At 36.4% G+C, this 21,630-nt stretch overlaps 1 pseudogene; it reads right to left on the bottom strand.

Moving 5' to 3' along the window:
• Positions 1-1,520: 1,520 nt before the first annotated feature.
• On the bottom strand, positions 1,521-20,696 carry LOC141665224 (asparagine--tRNA ligase, cytoplasmic 1-like; annotated as a pseudogene).
• Between the last annotated feature and the right edge of the window lie 934 nt (positions 20,697-21,630).

Raw genomic sequence — 21,630 nt, 5'->3', positions numbered from 1 at the left:
TTAATTTTTAACTGTTGACCTAACGGAAAGCTGTTGACTTTGACATATATATTTGATTTAATTAAATAAGGAGTATGTGGCACTGCATCAATTGACTTGAAAGAAAACCGGACACGACGCGACATCCGAGGTAGAATGCCACCAAGAGAACCCTTCAGATACCGTAAGATGCTACAGCCTGGAGATGTACGGTGGTGAGAGCGTGCATGAACTGACAAACTTGATTGACGGCATAGCAAATGTCAGGTCTGGTGAGAGGGAGTACCCGCCCTATTAAGTACGTCTAAGAAAGGAGATAGATAGTAGGTATGTCCTGGAAGCAAAATAGCTTCTTTTTAAGTATGTCATCGTAGCAAGATGGGCAGGCTAGCCAATTATAGGTACCCATCACTAGGAAGATAGAGAATTTTTCTTTCACTAATATCCGAGGGGATTATATCCCTAAAGGCTTTCTAAAAAGGGTAGCGAACGAGCTTAGCCCTGGGCTGGTGTGTCTATGCAAAAGAAGAAGAAGCTACCTATGGGCGGTTGCTGCTCTCGGGATAAGGAGTTTGAGTCAGTGAAGTCAGTCGGTTAACAGAAGTATAGAATTCCGAGCTAGGCAATCATGTGCTATCGGTGTCTGGCACTGTCCCGGGAGAATAGAGAATCTGAGCTCTCGTTTCAAGCTGTGGCCAGTGTGGATGGTGGCATAAAAGAATCCCCTAAAATCATCCTCTCAGAAGCAAGTATCATCAAAGTTCCAGTTAGAGGTTTTCCAGGTGATCCTAATTTATTCTGCAGGCCTATAAGCAATCATTATATCTCCCATCCGTGTGTATGCATGTGTTTTCTTTAATGAATGTACCTGGACATGGTGTGATTCACCTTTCTGCTTGGTTCAAATTATTATCATAGAATCTTAATAAATTTTATCCCATGGAAAGGATTTGATACAGTTGAGTTCCCGACTACTGCTGCTACCAATACATTGTCTGAAAATAGTGCGTAGTGGTATAGGTTGGGGTCTTCTAGTTTTTCCTAATTTGGGAAGTGCCTTTCAGAAGTATTCAATGTGAAGTACTCCGTTGTAAGGCGTAGTGGGAGACAGTGAAAACTTTTGGGAAGCGTTTTTGCAGTTAGGTGTGTCAAAAACAAGGCCGACTTCTTGTGGACTCGGAGCTGCTTTGAGTGAATAATAGCACGAAAATTCTTTACAACAACAAAATAAATGTTAGCAGAACGGCTAACATGAAAATGACATTCACTTATCTGCACTACAGATATATACACACATGTCTGTATAATGTGTATATATATCATAACTTAGCTGGATGTTTATTTTCAAAATAATATATTTTTTAATCATTTCAGGACAGTCAACTATGTTATATGGCCTTCTGTTAGGTCAACAGTTAATATTTAACGGGACTTTCATTACTCACAACTAGAGTGGTGCAATCGAGTCCCCGATAACTGGAGTGGTATTTTTGATATATGACTCTGAGTTTAGTGACTACTTTGAGATTTAAGCCCATAATTATGTAAATCTAGCATTTTCCGAAAGCACTAAAATGATTGTTTTTGCCAGATTATAAAACATGAACATTCTATTTTATTCATCCTCTACAAATCTAATTAAGATTATGTAGAAAATGTACATTTTCCAACTATTATTAAGTTACTTATAAAATAAGCCAAATGGACAATATATGCAGTCCCTCAGCAAGCAGCATTACACTGCAAATAACACTTTGCTTAATCCACAGCAGTGGTCATCATCATAAATCAGCTCTTCCAGGGTAGCGAGGGAATGGTATCACATCCCTAATACTGTCAAGCCCTGCGGCAAAAAGAACCATTCTCTCAAAACCTAGGCCAAATCCACTATGCTCTACAGTCCCATAGCGTCACAAGTCCATGTACCACTTATAATTTTCCAGTGGCAGTCCGCATTCCAACATCCTGAGACCATCACAGAATCAGTTCTTCAACATATAATTTAACACACCACGTCTCAAAACATAATCAATAAAAAGGGAAATTGGTATTAAATTTAATTCCATAACCTGGCCGACAACATACTTTGACAACAAGAACTACATAAATATATCTCAATTCAAAATGAGTCTAAACTAACTGCCATTATTTTCATACCTTTCTCTCAAGATATTGGGACAATCTTCTCGCTGACTACCACCAATCAGTTCTCCCACCTAAGAAACGATAAATCAATGTCATGTCAAAGGCCTCCGAATGTTGCTACTTGCAAGACACACCAGCTTCTATGAAGAATTGTCATTTTCAGCAATAAAAAAATTTACTTTGTTAGAGAAAAAGTACCCGACCTTTGGTACAAGTACATCCATAGCGGCTACAGTTCTGTTGTCAGAGTTGAGCTTCATATAAAAAGCTTTGATCTCTTTAGGATAGTCATACACAATAACAGGTGATTCATATTTCACCTCAGTTAAGTATCTTGAAAAAACAAATTGAAATGGTGGGATCAGTACAAATGGCGATTAAAATAGTAAATGTAATTTTAAGACAAAATTGCACTTTTAGTACCTAAAGTTTAATTTTTTTGCATGTTAGCAAAAAATTTAAACTTCAGGTACCGAGAATGCAATTTACTCTAATTTTAGTAAAAAGTAAACTGGATAACAAACCTCTCATGCTCAGAAGCTAAATCTACACCCCACTTGACTTCATTCTCAAACTTCTGCTCTTTAGCAGCTTCCTCGAGAATGGTAATTGCATCAGTGTATGAGAGTCGGATAAAGTCTTTTACAGCAACCATTCTTAACCGATCAATGGCGGCTTTGTCATTTTCATTAATATCAGTTATCGACTTCAGATCGTCAAGACAATTGTCAAGTAGCCACTGACACATAAACTTCACATAAGCCTCAGCACATCTCATAGCGTCCTATATATAAACATAGGGAAATCATGGAAAGTACGTTAAAACAAGAACATGTGTGAAAGTCGACCCTGGTTAGAAAAAAAAAGAGAGGTTCCATGGACAGAAATAAAAACAAAGGGAAAAGGGTGTCCAGCAGGAGAGGGGAATTATTACATAAAAGAGGGAAAAATAGAAAGACACGCTACTTTTCCTTTCCGGAAATCCCGGCATGAAGCACACCTGTCCAAGAAAAGATTTTTGTTGCATACGTGAGTCGGTGAGAAGAGGAACCGTTTGTTATTCTTTAAATAGGTGAAAAAAGGATCCAGGAGACTAGTGTGCTCGGTTCCAAGTCAAATTATAGGGTATAGAAACAAAACTTTGGAGGGGCATCAAGGGGGATATAGATAGTATTAAGAGAGCAGAACTTGAAGTGTACTGTCAAATTAATTTGCAATTTAACCTCAGGCAAGTTATCAGTCCTTAAAGTTAATTAAAATCAGATTTTTAAGTAGTTCTGGTGCTTTGAGGTTATGGTATCCATTGCTTTAAGGTTTGGTATTCTTATTAGTTCACACTTTAAGGGTCTATGACTATTGAATTTGATTTTATCCTCTTGCAATCTATCTTCACTTTATTTTCTCTAGTTAATGAACCTATGTCTTTGCCAATTTTTGTTCTTCCTTTGCATAGTCTAGCTTTTATGGTATAGAGTTTATTGTTTTATGTCTTGCTAAACCTTTGCCTATATAATTGCCTCTGTGTTATTTTAAACTATAGATTCAGCTCATTAATTTGTGATTTTTCTTTTTGTTTCCAAATAAGTTTCTGTATCTAGCTGCCTGGCATAGCTTGCGGAAATAACTAAAACTTGTGATTTCAATAATATTTTCTTGTCATCAAATATCCACAAGTTGAGATCCTTACCAGCCGTAAAAAATTCAGTGCCTTTCCTATTTTTGTTCCAAGTGGTTGTTCCTATTTTTCTAGTTCTCATTAGTAATGTAAATTTCTTGAGATTGTATAATATCTTTTATAAGTCAATTATCTGCATATTTGAATTTATGGGGAATATTGGAGCAGTTGCTGTTGGAGAGAAGCAGCAACTATGGTGTATATTTAGAGGTCATGACTGACCTTAATTATGTTGCGCAACAAGGAGTATTATGGGCTGATCACCTAGAATTATTGAAAGCGAATTCCCTAGTTAAATTTTATGGTGATTATACATGTTAAGAGAGAGCCAACCCCTGTTTACGGTGAAAAGAAAAGCAAGAACTCAAAATAGGACATCAGGACTAAAGTGTTTCTATCCGGGACTTAATTTGAAGAAAAGTAGAAGGTCTTATTGCCATATCTTTTAATTATATAAAGTTTCGGTTGTGAGCTTTGTGAAAACAATCTGCGATTAATACAAATAATCAAACAAGTGTGTGCGTGAGTAAACGAAATCAAACGGAGGAAGAAAAGATATAAACAGAATAGATATCCTCGAGTCCAGTTGAAACTGTCTCCTTAAAGCTATTTCGCCTCTCACCGTATGTGCGAGTCGATAGCCTCCCAGGATAAAACGAGGTAGTGGCGGCGTTACGGATAACGAGCACCTTCAGCGAGCTTGAACGGGCACGAAACTATCACCGAGAGAGAGATATTTGTGTTTAGAGACGAATATGTTTTTGGTGTGTCTAACCCTAACGCCTTAGAGGTGTTTATATAGGTGTAGATAGACTTGTGCGCTACTCTTTTCCATAATTAAATATCATTAATTATGGAATCGGTGTAATACTTGCAAGCTACTCTATTCCATAAATAATCTGAAACAGAATCAGATTAAATATATCAAGACATACACCATATCAATTAATCTGAAACAAAATCAAATTAATTTATGCCATAATATTTGAGCCAAATTCTAATGGAAAATAATAATTTTCATTATTAAGAGAATATCATCATATCTCACACATCTTTTAGTCATAATGCTCAAAAATATGACTTACCAATATGAGACTTATACTCATATTTTCCAACAATCCCCCACATGGGTGAGATTGGTGATCTTAGTAGCACACACCAGACAGACAGACAGACAGACACGGAGTTTGACTTGGTGATAGTTTCTTCGATCAGATATAGCATACGATAGGTAGAGAATGCTCCTTGAACCTTCGCTCGAGTAAGCATACCGACTTTACTGGTAGACAGTAGACGTGCTTGTCCTTGAACTGTTCGACCGTTTATGTAAACGATGATATACTTATCACTATATTGTTTCTGACTCGTTCAGCTCTCATGAGTATGTCCATTTTGGCCATGGAACATCGTCCTGGTTCTGCAGAAGTTTCTAAAGAATTGTGCCTCGCAATTCTCCTTTGAAGCGGCCCCACTTCTCTCCCACATAGGTGATCTTTATCTTATAGAGTAACCCGCGTTTACTCAACTGAATTCCATGCGTTCACTCCTGAGCTCCATGTATTCATCAAAGATCATTAAAGGCTCAAAGCTTAACCTCGTACCTTACGGGTCTCACTGTTTCCTCATCATAGGAACAGGCCAGGGGTTACCCCCACAGTGATTTGGTCATCATGATTTAGTTGTCCCATTGAACCAAGTTCTTGGGATCTCCAGTCAGCAATGGTTGGGTGTCCACCATGATGTCGTTAAGCAATAGGCTTAAGGCCCATCCCTCTCGATGATTTCTCAACCACTTCTCTTGATAACCCTTTGGTTAGTGGATCCGCGATATTATCCTTTGACGGTATATAGTCAATAGTGATAATTCCGGTTGAGATCAATTGTCTAATGGAACTGTGTCGTCGTCGTATATGACGAGACTTTCCATTATACATCATGCTCTGTGCTCTGCCAATAGCGGATTGACTATCACAGTGAATCCCTATTGCAGTTACAGGCTTTGGCCATCTTGGAATATCCTCCAGAAACTGACGTAGATATTCAGCCTCTTCGGCGCATTTATCTAGTGCCACAAACTCAGCTTCCATCGTGGAATGAGTTATCACCGTTTGTTTTGAGGATTTCCATGATATTGCCGCTCCAGCTAATGTAAACACATAGCCACTCGTAGACTTAAGTGCTTTCTTGCTAGATATCCAATTTGCGTCAGTATATCCTTCTAATACTACTGGGTATCTGCCATAGTGCAGTCCATAGTCTCGAGTTCCCCTCAAGTACCTTATTACCCTTATAATCGCTTTCCAGTGATCAGCTCCCGGATTACTCGTAAACCTACTCAACTTGCTAATTGAGTATGCAATGTCTGGTCTTGTACAACTCATGAGGTACATCAGACTACCAATTATCCTCGAGTATTCCAATTGGGAAACAGCTACACCTTTGTTCTTGGATAGGTGCAAAGTCATATCCACAGGTGTTCTAGCTTTCTCAAAGTCATCCTTAAGAAACTTCTCAAGGATCTTGTCAACATAATGTGGTTGACTTAATGCGAGACCCTCTGATGTTCTAGAAATTTGAATTCCCAGAATTACATTTGCTAGTCCCATATCTTTCATGTCGAACCTTGATTTCAACATGTCCTTTGTAGATTTGATAACTTTATCATTGCTTCTAGCAATAAGTAGATCATCTACATATAGTGTCATCATGACATAGCCATTGTCATTCTCCTTGTCATAGCTGTTCTCGTTATCCTTGTAATAGGCACAACTATCACATTCATTGATTTTGAAACCATTGGCCAGCACGACCTCATCAAATTTTTCATGCCATTTCATAGGCGCTTGTTTCAAACCATACAATGATTTCACCAATCTACACACTTTCCTTTCTTGTCCTGGGACAACAAACCCTTCAGGTTGTTCCATATAGATTTTTTCATCTATGTCTCCATTTAGGAAAGCTGTTTTCACATCCATTTGATGTACAGTTAGATTACGCATTGCAGCAATAGTAAACATCATCCTTATGGACGTTATTCTCGTTACAGGAGAATATGTATCAAAGTAATCAAGGCCTTTTTGTTGCTTGTATCCTTTAATTACAAGTCTGGCCTTATACTTATCAATAGTGCCATCAGTTTTCAACTTCTTCTTGAAAACCCACTTGCTACCTAATGGTTTGCAACCAGTTGGCAAGTCCACTAATTCCCAAGTATGATTTTGCATAATTGAATCAACTTCATTCTTGATGGCCTCTTTCCACATAGGCCCATCAGGTGAGGTAACCGCCTCCTTATAAGTTTTTGGGTCACCTTCTTCGAGCAAATAGGTCATAAAATCAGACCCATAGGATTTCTCCGTTCGTTGTCTTTTGCTCCTTCTCACTACCCCCACATTTTCGTCTTCACTTTCGTCACTCTCATTATCGTCATCTACAGACTCATGAGATCGTTTAGACGTCGTAGGTTGTTGGTTTCCTGGATTACAGGGAAACATCGTCTCAAAAAATGAGGCATTCCTTGATTCCATAATGGTATTCTTTTGAATATCAGGAATCTTGGATTCATGAACAAGAAACCGATATGCAGTGCTGTGTGGAGGATATCCGATGAAGACACAATCCACAGTCTTAGGACCTATCTTCACCTTCTTCGGTGTAGGGATCAGTACCTTTGCAAGGTACCCCCACACTTTCAGGTGTTGGTAACTTGGTTTCTTTTTCTTCCACATTTCATAAGGACTTACATCCTTATTCTTGCGCATCGTAATATTTAAAATATTATTTGCGCTTAAGATGGCTTCTCCCCACATCGATTGTGGGAGCCCAGAGCTTAACAACATCACATTCATCATCTCTTTCAGAGTGTGATTCTTCCTTTCAGCCACACCATTTGACTGAGGGGAGTATGGTGCAGTGACCTCATGGATTATACCATGTTGTGAACAGAATTCCCCAAACGGTTCAACATATTCACCTCCACGATCACTTCGTATCGTTTTGATTTTCTCAGTTTGTTGTGTCTCAACTTCTTCCTTATAGATTTTAAATTTATCTATAACTTCGTCTTTGCTTTTCAACAAATATACATAGCAGTATTTTGTACAATCATCAATGAATGTAATAAAATACTTGTTTCCTCCTCTTGTTGGAGTGAATTTTAAATCACATATGTCGCTATGTATTAGGTCTAGCACTTTGGTGTTCCTTTCCACACGTTTAAATGATGATCTCGTTAATTTTGCCTCAACACAAGTCTCACACTTATGTTTTGGATCGATAGTAAGTTTAGGTATGTATTCTTTTGCACTTAAACGTCGTAAAGTGTCATAATTTACATGTCCTAATCTAGCATGCCATAAATTAGGAGACTCAAGCAAGTAAGCAGAAGAATTCTTCATTTCATTATCGTCCTTAACGGACATTACATTGAGCTTAAAAAGCCCATCAGTTAAATAACCCTTGCCTACAAACATACCACTCTTAGACAAAATAACTTTATCTGACTCTATTACAATGCGAAAGCCATGCTTATTCAACAGAGAACCAGACACAAAGTTCTTGCGAATATCAGGCACATAAAGTACATTCTTCAAAGTCAGATTCTTCCCAGAGGTCATCTTCAGGATCACCGTGCCTTCACCCTCAATGGTAGAAGTTGCTGAATTTCCCATGTAGAGCTTCTCACCAGCATCGGAAGCTTTGAGGCTAGAGAAAACCGCCTTGTCTGAGCAAACATGCCTAGTAGCACCAGTATCAATCCACCATTCACGTGGATTAGAACCGACCAGGTTCACTTCAGAGACCGTAGCACAGAGGTCTATGTCACCCATCTCCTTGGAGATATTCTCTACCATGTTTGCTTCTTTCTTCTTGTTGGGCTTCTTGGGCTTCTTGCAGTCAGAAGACCTATGACCAACTTTATCACAATTGTAGCACTTCCCTTGAAATTTCGACTTCGAAATCCCTCCCTTGGGTGCCAGCTTTGCCCCTTTACCAGAATTAGCCTTCTTGGGCTTGGAGCTTTGAGCATGCTCCACCATGTTTGCCTTCTCAGTGGCAACGTTAACTTTCTTCTCGGACCCTCTGTTGTCTTCTTCAATACGAAGTCTAACAATAAGATCCTCCATAGACATCTCCTTTCGCTTGTGCTTAAGGTAGTTCTTGAAATCTTTCCATCCAGGTGGAAGCTTTTCAATAACAGCAGCAACTTGGAAAGACTCACTTATGACCATTCCCTCAGCATGAATGTCATGAATGATCACCTGCAGTTCCTGCACCTGACTGACCACAGTCTTAGAGTCTGCCATCTTATAATCAAGAAAGCGGCCAACAATCCACTTCTTTGCCCCAGCGTCCTCGGTTTTATACTTATGGTCAAGTGACTCCCATAAGACCTTAGCTGTTGGCTTCACGCTGTATACGTTATACAACGAGTCAGACAAACAATTTAACACATAGTTCCGACAGATGTAGTCGGAGTGCTTCCAAGCATCAGCAGCATACACAGTCTGCATGTTACTCTCAGCAGTGAGCAACGGTGGTTCTTCCTTAAGGAAGTGATCCATATGCAACGTGGTCAGATAAAAGTGCATCTTTTGTTGCCAACGTTTGAAGTTCGTTCCGTTGAACTTCTCAGGTTTTTCAGCATGTGCAGCAGGCACAGTTGGCATAACAGGTGCAGCAGGCACCACGGGTCACTACAAGAAAAAAGTCCATAGACATCGGTTTTTGGCCGATGTCTATGCTGTTAACCAACCGATGTTGATGTCGGTGATGTCTATTCTAGACATCGGTGGATACCCGATGTCTATGCAAGCTTAAACATCGATTTTGGTTAAAAACTGATGTCCATGTATTTTTTTTTACAAAAAATGTTATAAATAAATTATTTAATAACTAAATAACACCTATTAAAACAGATTAAACATATAATGAGCTATGTTTTTTGTCACAAAGACATCAAAAATTTTCATAAGGGTGATGTAAAATGGTGTATTAAACATTTGATTCTTCACTGAAAGGTGATGTCTATTTTAGCATATAAACATCAGTATTTTCTTGAATAAAGTGATGTCTATGTTTCATTTAGACTTGAATATGTTAGTCTTTGACAGCAGTTGTTTGTCTGAAACTGATGTATATTGTGTTGTTTGACATCAGTGTTTTTTGGTTAAAAGTGATGTGTATACTGTCACATAGACATCAATTTTATCTTAAACAAAGTGATTTCTATGTTTTATTTAGACTTGAACCTGGATTTCTTTGACATCAATTTTTTACCTTAAAATGATGTACATTAACTTTTTTGGCATCAGTTTTTCTTCTTTAAAAGTGATGTCCAATTGCTTTTGTAACTAGCATACATCAAATATACGGATCTTGCAATCAGGTAGACTAAGGAAATAATAGGATTTGAATACATGCTTAAATACATAGTCTGTCTATTATCATCATCAAAATAAAGAGCATTTTACATTGAAAATTTTATTACTCAAATGGATACCCTAAAAAAATTAGCTTTCACGCTAAAATAAATAAATAAGTAAACAAGCGCCGTAACCGTACAGTGGCCGGTAGGATATACATGCCCTATGTGTCTCTTAGAACTCACTTTAAACATTGCCAAATCTGAAAGCCATCAATGGATCTCCAGCAATGCATCTCCAGCAAATATGCTTAAATACTTTAGAATTGCTAACCTCAGTAATGCATCTCCAACAATAATCCTCAGTATTTTCACAAAATCATCACGGATCAGCTGGTACCATTCCTTGTGCAGGGCATCTGGACAAAAAGGCATGCATTATGAAAAAATGAAAATATGCAATAGTAGGAAGTCTAGCTATCTATGTAGCTAGATGAATTTCAAGGAAAGACAGAGCAGCAGCTGATGGAGGTCATTGAACAGAAGGCTTTGCATGTATTTGATATTGTACGAACTAGTGGTTGTGCAATATATATATCTATAATGTGATCAGAGAAACATTTTTGTCTACCTCTAGCTCTCCCTTCACACCAAAGCTAGTTAAAAACAAAGAGACTGCAAACATGGCAGAGCTAAGTTACTGCTATAATATATGGTCAAATCATAACCCAGTAATTAGTCACCATCCCCCCTTACACATCATGTATCAAAAGATAAAAGACCCCTTCATATAGAAAGCTTGCAGTAGTTCACAAACCTCAACCTGCAAACAGTCTTTCACAATCATCATTCAACATGTCTTATATTGTTTATGTCATCATATTTCTTTCTCTGCATGCATGTAATGGTCGTAGTCTAGGCCTACATACTAACAAAGGCGACATCACTTGCATGGTTATTGCGATAAACCTACAGAATTACATATATAGATACATAATGCACTAATGTAGCTTATAGTTATAGGTAGTTGAAACTTTAATTGATTTCAGAATCTGGTGCAGAATATGCATAGCTCAAACCTTTAGCACTTTAGAGATGAGGTTTTTCAAGCACAACAAAATCATTTTGCTAAACTGGCCAATAAAATTTTGACCAGAGTTTAGCTTGTGCAGTTTCTGTCAAGGAGAATCCCTCCGAGGAAACCTTAACCAAAATAATAACAAAGGTAAAAGATTTAGATACTCCCCAGAAACATTTTCCAGCTCAAAAATAATTTAGACTAAAAGAGTATATATTCTAGGAACAAATTGAATTATTAGAAGATCAATATGAACCTGTGCTTTATGAATAGATATAGCAAGCTCACCTTTGGTATAGAAGTAGTCTCACGCAGCACCTCTGTTTTGCTCAATTTTGTACCATAGAGAGTTCATGAATAAGACAACCTAAAAAATTTAAATAATTAAAAAGTGTAAATAGTATATTAAAATCTCCCAATAACATATATATATAGATGTATATAGTCGAAATGAGTCATACTACTCTTTGAACCTTACCCTAATAAAAAAATTTAACATGGGCCTCTGGGTTTATTTTTCTCCTTATCCGCAACCAAGCGAACCTGCAGACCAAACACATTCGCATAAATAAGCTGCTAACTTAAAGTTGATACAACTTTGTACCGAAGCCTATATGACGTACATGATATGTTTCTCCTGAAGATGTATTCTTATCCAAACAGGCCACATTTAAAATATAAATATATGGCACGGTAGACCGGAACTACTATGCCACATAAGCTGTGCTCACCTTCAAATTGTACAACTTTTGACGTGAGAAGAATCACCACCAGTGCTAGTTTGTAGGCAAACTTTGGCCAAAATACCAGTTCAACATACTACCCTTCCCCTTACTAGGGAATATATATTTTAAATAAAATAATAATGTAAAACAAGACATTAAATACCAGGGAATCGTGTGTACTTCAGAAACGTTTTTTGTAGCCTTTAAATCCAAAAGTAGAAATTTTAGTATCAACAAATTCACATACTTCATACTTGATATATAATTGGGAAGGAAAGTAGATGCTAACACTATGTACATATTTTACCTAGGTGTAGGAAAAAATTATCATTCTTGGTCTGTTGCTTGAGAATAATGGCCAAAAGGCACAATGAATCACTACTCTTACCACTTACAAACCCACTTCCAATCAGAGTAAAACATCACCATAACACCACATATGTTTTGTTTCCCATTCTATCTTCTATGGACGGCTGTTTCATTATTAGAACATAAACAAATAAACAAAAAAAATGTTGGGGAATAACTTACTGCAAAATTACTTCACTATCTTCCCCAGGAGCTTGTCTGGTGCTAGATACATCATAATTTCATTATACACCCATTTAGGCAATCATGCAAATGAAAATCATAATCACAGAAGAAACAATAACAAATTTAATATTTAGGAATATAATGCAATACGCTTGCTTTGCTTCTGAGGTCCATGCCGGAACCACCAATCCTGTTAACAAAATCCATATTAAAAGAGATTGAGATAGATCCAACAAGAAACTAAAAACCAAGTACCCTATAAATATAAGTACATATCCCCTTCCATGTAACAACTACAACCTAGTCTAACAGCTGTGAATAGAGTTGTAAGCTCCTGCGTCTTCAGAGAAAGTCTTACGCACACAATTCACAAAACATTCAACTCACATTACAACTAAATCACAATAATGTACAAATTATAAAATCATTAGTTAAAATCAATAAAAATATTATATGTGAACCATGTAAAATTAAAAACATATAAACACAAAAATATAAACCAATAAATAACACAATTCTACTTTCAATCCAACCTTAAACAAGTGAATATCAGAGATTAAATCCAGAACCGTATACAAAAAAGGCCATGTATATATACAACGAATTGAAAAGAATTAATAACTTGAAAATACATTGAATTAAATGAAAGCACCATAGGGATTTGGATTTGAAAAAACCCCAATTTAAAAAATTAGGGTTTCGATTTAAAAAGACCCCAATTTTGAAAATTTGTCTTCATGAAGAGAAGACTAGTAAGATTTTGAGACTAGAGATGAGATAAGCTTACAAATCTTAACAACCGAACTTTAGTTGAGTCGAGATGATGAACACAGATGGTGTGATGGTCGAGGTGAAAGTGAGCGGGGGAGAAGAGTGTTTAGTCAGGAGAGATGAGTGAAATTTTCAAGAGGGAAATAGGGGAACCAAGATATTGGCTCATGGGCGGGGTAAAATTTTGGGATAATTGTAAGAAATTTTGACTAAGGGGGAAATTAAAAAGCTGAGCGCGAAATGAAATTTTTTCATGTAATTTTAGACATCGGTTTTAAAATAAGCGATGTCTTCGAATGACAATAACATCATAAAAACACGGGGTGATGTTATAAATTCTTTTAACATCAGTGGCAAACCTAACCGATGTCTAATGTGTGATGTCTATTGACAGTTTTCTTGTAGTGGGTGGAACAGATGGTACGTGCATCTGTACTACAGGTGTATGCACACCAGTAGGCACCGCAGGTATGATCGGAGGAGTGAATCCTGCCGATATCTGTCCAAGAGGAACACTAAACTGTCTAATGACAGTGTGTCCCACAGGCACATGTCCCGAAGGCACATGTCCAACAGGCGTTTGACCCCCATCAGATCGTACGATCCGTGCGTTAGGGTTAATCGGCTACTGGTGAACCCCATCAGATCCAGTGATCTGTGCGTTGGGATCAGCCGTCATGTTCATCGAATCGTTCACAGTTTGGTTCTCCGTCGATCTGTTACTCAACAAAACAAGCAGATACAGATGTATCAGTCACAGATGTATATAAAATAAATAGCTTTAAGATTGTGAAAATAATCTGCGATTAATACAAATAATCAAATAAGTGTGTGCGTGAGTAAACGAAATCAAACGGAGGAAGAAAAGATATAAACAGAAGAGAGATCCTCGAGTCCAGTTGAAACTGTCTCCTTAAAGCTATTTCGCCTCTCACCGTATGTGCGAGTCGATAGCCTCCCAGGATAAAACGAGGTAGCGGCGGCGTTACGGATAACGAGCACCTTCAGCGAGCTTGAACGGGTACGAAACTATCACCGAGAGAGAGATATTTGTGTTTAGAGGCGAATATGTTTTTGGTGTGTCTAACCCTAACGCCTTAGAGTTGTTTATATAGGTGTAGATAGACTTGTGCGCTACTCTTTTCCATAATTAAATATCATTAATTATGGAATCGGTGTAATACTTGCAAGCTACTCTATTCCATAAATAATCTGAAACAGAATCAGATTAAATATATCAAGACATACACCATATCAATTAATCTGAAACAAAATCAAATTAATTTATGCCATAATATTTGAGCCAAATTCTAATGGAAAATAATAATTTTCATTATTAAGAGAATATCATCATATCTCACACATCTTTTAGTCATAATGCTCAAAAATATGACTTACCAATATGGGACTTATACTCATATTTTCCAACAAGCTTTTGTTAGTACAAAACTCTCCGGAATGTAAAATATCTTAGGTTAGTTGTAAAATTTTGTAGTAATATTTTGATAATGAACTTACATATACTACGGGGCACAGACTTTAGTTTTGCAGTAGCAGTGCTGGCAGTGCATATGTGTGCTGTGTTATTTTTGGGACGTTACAATGTTAGTAGTAGTCAAAGTATATATGTTTATAAGATTCATGTTATCATCAGTAATAGAGAAAAATCATCAAATTAAAATTATAATAATATATATTAAATTGTAATAGGGAAGGGTAGAATGAGAGACTGAAGTACAATTTATTTCTGAGTTTATATATTTAAAAACTGATATAATAAATACAAAGAGGTACCTCAAGAGTGGCAAATGCCATCTCTGGTTCCACCATCCAGAACTCTGCCAGATGCCTAGAGGTGTGAGAGGGCTCAGCTCGAAATGTTGGTCCAAAGGTATAAACACTGACGCACAAGTCTCAGCATGTAGTTGACCAGAAACAGTGAGATACGATGGACGAGCAAAGAAATCTGTGGAATAGTCAATCTTGCCATCCTTAATTGGAATTCCAGGTTTAAGCTTAGAACGCTGCTCCAGCTTAGACAAATTCTGGTTAGTAATTTGTGATTCGTATGTTTCACTAGATGCTCCTGCTTTCAGTTGGGAAACAACATCAGCTTTGTCATTGACAAGAGAAGTAGCCTCCTGGAGATGAGCGGGGGATGGAGGAGGATTGTTGAGCAGTTGTTTGTCCAACTTTTGTGCATCGGTGAGCAATGTCGTAACCTGAAACATCTCACCGCCACCCTCACAATCATTTGTGGTGATAATAGGAGTGTGAATGTAAAGAAAGTCGTGCATCTGGAAGAACCGGTGAGTGGCATGGGCAAGTGCATTACGTACACGAGCAACTGCAGACATCTTTATGAAAAAAAAACCCTATCAGTTCGCCTACTACGTAAATCTAGAATATTATTGATTAACAAAACATAAAATAGAGTATTATGAAGGAACGGGGAGAGGGGAACAAGTACGTACTATATCAGTTCTGTAGCGCAGATGAGGTATGTTCCTGATAGACTCAGGAGAAAATTTACCCTTGGGCAGCGGATACGTAGAATCAACACTTCCAACATTGATAACCCTAGTAACCTTAAGTTCAATTTTCTGATATTTATTAGTTTTGGGTGGCATAACAAGCTCACCCTCCACATAGACACTGGTACCTGTGGGCGTTAGGTGAGACGGCCAGTGTAAGCTGGACTCGACGACCAATTGGATGTTGTCCGAACATGAGCCATCGTTCACCTCCAGGAAAGCAAGTTTTCCAGCATTACCTTCACTACAAGAATATTTAGTTATAACGACAGAAAATTCTGTTGTTATGTTATGAACATCCGTTAGTAAAACTGTTTGCTAACGGAATGATAACTAAAATATTCCATTGGAGGAAACGTTGTGGGGAAGTCGTTGCCAACAGATTTATTTTCGTTACTAAATTTAACAGCGGAATAGCAGCGGACTAACAACAGAATTTTTATTCCAGTCCACAACAACATCCCAACCAACCTAACAACCGATTATTCCATTGATATTATTAGCAACCCTATTGCAACCCAATATCCGTTGTTAAATTTAGTGACAGATTTGCAACAATTAAATTTAGTGACAGATTTGCAACAACAAATCTGTTGCTAATATTAACAACCAAATGAAAACGAAATTTTCGTTGTTAAATTTTATAACAAATTACCAACAAAAAAACCGTTAATATTATTAACAACTCTATAGCAACCTAATTTCCGTTGTTAAATTTAGTTAATTTAGTGATAGAGTTGCTAGTTTTAGCAACCAAATGAAAACGAAATTTTCGTTGTTAAATTTTATAACAAATTATTAACAAAAAATTCGTTGGTATTATTATCTCTGGTTAATTTTTAGTAACAAATTCGTAACAGAAAATGCATTATTGATTTGAATTTTATTTAGTAACAAAATATCCACTAAATCTTCATTTTGGTGACAAATTTTTAAAGAAAATATGTTATTATGTTATTGGCCCAATAGATGCATAACATATTCTATATATAAAATTTTTAAAACCTGGACAATTTTACAAATAAAGATAACAAAAGACAAAAGTCTTTTTGTATTATAGTAACACCAGCAAACAGATATAGAAATCCTTAAATACCGATAACTAAATCAAAATGGGGCTAAGAGTTACAACATCTCTCTAGCCCTATACTTAAAAACGGATCAAACATAAAATCCAAAGTTAGCAAATATTGGAACACTGGTACTAAACCAGATTTTGCCAGATGAGTGTAACCAAAATTATCAAGTCTAATAATTAAACGGGTACTAAACCAGATAACCAGATTTCCCCAGTGTTACGTTACACGCACACAAACATTTATAATTTCAAGTTTAAATGCATACAAGACATGCTAATAAGTAGTTAAGTACTAGTTGTCATCATTTTCACCATCTAAATTGGCAGGGGACTGATCACATTGAAGTCGGACTGAAGTAGCGTCAATAATCCTGGCCAACTGATTTTCCATTGCTTTCATCTGTTCATTCATCTCAAGTAATTGGCGCTTCAGCCTTTGATTTTCTTCTTCACCCGCAAAAGCAAAGGATGACGTGCAAGGTTTATTCATGGACCGATAGAAAAGTCTTTTAGAAGAACCAACTCCATATACTCTTTTTTTCTTGTCAAGCCCTCCAACCGCTTCAAGAAATAATGCATTATTATCCACTGGTTGCCCAGTTGCCTCATGCAGTTCACGGAGTTTTAAAAAAGTTTCCTGCATTAATTCATGTTACACCTGAGCAAAATATACAAGTTTTGCTATATATCTACAGGTAATTCACGGAGTTTTCAGAGGTTGAGAGAGCTCATTTTACCATAATCATCAAATTCTTAACCTCAAATAATCACAAAAAGAAACAGGTAATTTTCAAACTTGGTTTTTTTTTGTAGAGAACTCATGGAGTTTTACAGTGTATTTATTTAGTGCAATCCTTTATCACACAATATACAAATTTTGCTATACATCTACAAGTCTACTTACTAAACTTAATCAAACACAAACCAGTCCAAGGGCAAATTACAAACATCAGCACACTTGTTTAAACTAGTAAACACAAGTGGGCTTGCAGAGACGCGTAATCACATTGAATTCCAACAACTAAACCTAAAACTATACTACTATAGTATGGGTGCATTGTTGACCAAATTTATGTATATCTACTTATAATTAATTTCCACGGACTCTCTGTTTACTCTGTTTAAGCAACTTTCCAACCATTTTACAAGCAGCACACCCAACTTCTAAGGTATTTTAACACCAGGAAGAATTTTTATTTCTTTTATTTTTTTATTTTTTGTTTATCAGTGATATTACAGTATGACAGGTGAACAAACTTTTACATTTTTTTACTGAACAGAAAAGAGTGTCAGATTGATGACAAGCATATGTGCATATGTTAATCAATAGACAAGCATATGTGCATAAATATGTTTGTTGACTCACATATGTTTGTTGACTCTTTTTGTCAATCCACACGACTTCCTCCTCATCTTCACTCTCATCTTAACTCAGCAATCAATGGTTGAAGGAAAACATCTATCTTCTGTTTTGGATTTTTTGGCCCAGGAACAAGTACAGACAGAAACAAGTATTGTTCTTTTGAACACATCCACGGAGGCAAATTATATGGAGTCACTATAATTGGCCAAGAAGAATATTTTCTACCTGTTTCACCAAATGGTTGAAACCCATCAGCAGAAAGTCCAAGTCTAACATTTCTCACCTCTGAGGAAAATGAGGGATGTGCTTTATCAAATTGTTTCCACTCCTCTGAGTCTGAACAATGGCGCATCACATTTTCTTCTTGATAATGTTCGACATGCCATCTCATATGGGTTGCAGTTGTAGGTGAAGCATACAACCTTTGCAATCTCGGTGATAGTGGAAAATAGATCATCTTCGTAAAAGACACTTTTTTTTCTCCTTCTTGGATCTGTTAAGCTTGGTTTTGTATCTTGCATGTGAATAAAATTTACAGGACTCCATGTTGATGTCTTCACCCCAATATATCATGCATCCATTAACACAACAATCAATATGCTCAGAAGGAAGCCCCAACTCTTCCATATATTTTTTCGTACTATAGAAACTGTCAAGAAATGAATTATCTTGAGGCAAGATATCTTTAAAGAATCGTGACGTCTGATCAAAACATGCCTTTGACCAATGATGGTCAGATTTCAAACTCAACATCTGAGCCATGGCAGACAACTGAGAAGTTTCACAACCTTCATATAACTCTCTCTCAGATGATTTTAGAATATCATACAACTTCTGTGCTTCTGCATTTGGCATCTCAGGATCAAAACTTGGACCGGCAACATCCATCACTATGTTGTACATTTGGTTTTCCCCGTCTCTTCTACCTTGAGTATTGGAGTAATGTGTAGAAGATTGTTCTCCACTTTGTCTAGCAACATATGGCTCTCCATGTCGATCCCACACATAATAATCTCTTACAAACCCTTTCTTCAATAAATGTAATTTTACTGTCTCCGCATTCCAGAATTTTCCATTCTCACACTTAAAACATGGACACTGAATATTTGTCCCATTCATGGAGGATTCTTGAGATATAACATATTCCATAAATTTTTCTAACCCACTTAAAAAAACCGAAGTTAAAAATCCTCTACTATCGATCCTTTGATACATCCAATCTCGACCATTATTCATATTGAATTTTTTGATTTCCTACAAAAAATTAAATATTCATAACCCAACTAAAGTTAACAATTTTGCCATAACATAACATGAGTATGGTGTCAATTAACTGTTATAATTTATTGTTAACCATTTAGATACCAAAATCAAATACTAATAAGAAAATTATAATTATACGAATCCAAACCAATCGAACTAGGTACTGTATTGTACGTAATTACTTGCATGGCATTTTAAAAATAGGAAACTAATTAATTAGTTTCATTTTATCATCATACTTAGACAAAGGTTAATATTGACTAATTAATCATGCAATTAATTACCTAATTAATAATATGCCCATTAGCAATATAAACAATATATAATATCATTAATCATATATACACGCTAAACTAGAATATAGATTTGAGGTGATAACTGTAGAATGGAAACATACGTTATCAGTCTCGATATTTCTCTGCAGTCTCCGGCGAAGGAGACAAGGGACCGGGGGGATAGTTACAGGAGAAAACCGAAAGTAATAAATGTATCAGCTGAAATTCGTGGATCGTCGTTGTGCTGAAATTCGTGGATCGTCGTTGTGCTGAAATTTGGGGAAGAAAAACGGTGATTTTATCAGATCTGCAGAGTAGAAAACTCGGAGAAGAGGTTGGATATAATTAAAGATGAGATTGAATATGTATATCAGCTGAACGGTAACAAGTAGTTGGCATTAAATATACAGAGTTAATATAGCAACGGAATAATAATGGAATAGTAACAAAACACTTAACATTTCAACGGAATGGTAACCGATTTATTTTAACCGATCTAGTATAACAACGGATTATTAACGGGATAAGTGTGAAAAATAAGGTTGAATTTCTGTTGGCATGTCATTACCCTTCCGTTGTTATGGGGTGGCGGGATTTTTTGGCGCCTTTTTTACCAACGGAAATATCCATTACTAAATATTCGTTAGTAATCTGTTACTAATCAATTAGTATACGGTTAGTTTTTCAAGTTTTTAAGTTCTGTTGACAATCCGTTGCTAATTACCAACGGGTTTGTTTCCGTTGCCATTTTCCCTTGGTATAAGTAAGAATTCTTGTAGTGCTTGACGGCCCTTCCGCACCCACCCACCCACCCACTTTCACTGTTTCACCTGCTACCGACTCACCGCCTTTCAAGATGGTTTTTATCAACACCCGTTGGCTGAACTTGGCTTGCTCCACTCTCAACATCCTTGTCTTGCGTTACTAATGATATATGATATCTATATCTCCTAGCTAACCCTTTTATCTCACAGGAAAAATATATAAATTAGGTTTTGTATCTAGAGCCTGTCTTTTGCCCTGGGCCTGGTTTGTTAAGCGGCCCTAATTTTTTATAGGCCCAGTTAGTATTTTTAGTACAGTTTTTTTTTTCTTTTTCAAAACCTGCTGTTTTTTTTGCTTCTGTTTGTTTGTTTGCCCTGTACACGCACGGACGCAGCACGTCACTTTGTCTCTCTCAAGTTGTAGCACGTAACCAACCCCAATCTTCACCTCTTCTTACTTGTATATTTTATTATATTCACACTATTATATAGCGATATATTTATGTATATTATATATAATCATAAATATAATATAGTATATTATATACAAAAATATTTATAAATATTTATAGTGGAGAAATTCAAATCTGACCCCACTAAAAAAATTCTTTCGTGTTAATAAAATTTAATTTGACCCCTTCAAATTGTGCAAATAGTTAATTTTACTTTATGTATATTAATTTTGCATTTATATATTTATCGTCACAAAAATTATTGATAGCCTTATATAATATTTGACCTCGCTGATTGCAAATTCTGGCTACGCCCCTCCATGTTAGTGTAGCAAAGAAGTTTTTCTACACTGAAATTATTGAAAAATTATTTGTGTTCATCGATGTCAGAAAAAAGGTTAAATGATTTTGTTGTTTTATACATCGAAAGAGATATGTTGGATAATATTGACACTTAAACAATTATCATAAGAGTATTAGGAGAAGTAATTTTCCATGATCCATCACTTATATATATGGTATATTAAATATTTTACTATTGTTAGCTATTCGAGTTTTAACTAAAATTATTTTATTACCATTAATTTATATGTGAGTACCATGATACTTAATGACATTTATTTACTT

Source organism: Apium graveolens, chromosome 6 (assembly GCF_009905375.1).
Source record: "Apium graveolens cultivar Ventura chromosome 6, ASM990537v1, whole genome shotgun sequence".
Classification (NCBI taxonomy): Eukaryota; Viridiplantae; Streptophyta; class Magnoliopsida; order Apiales; family Apiaceae; genus Apium; species Apium graveolens.
Note: the sequence above shows the minus strand (reverse complement) of the source record. Positions and strands in the feature narration are given on the sequence as shown.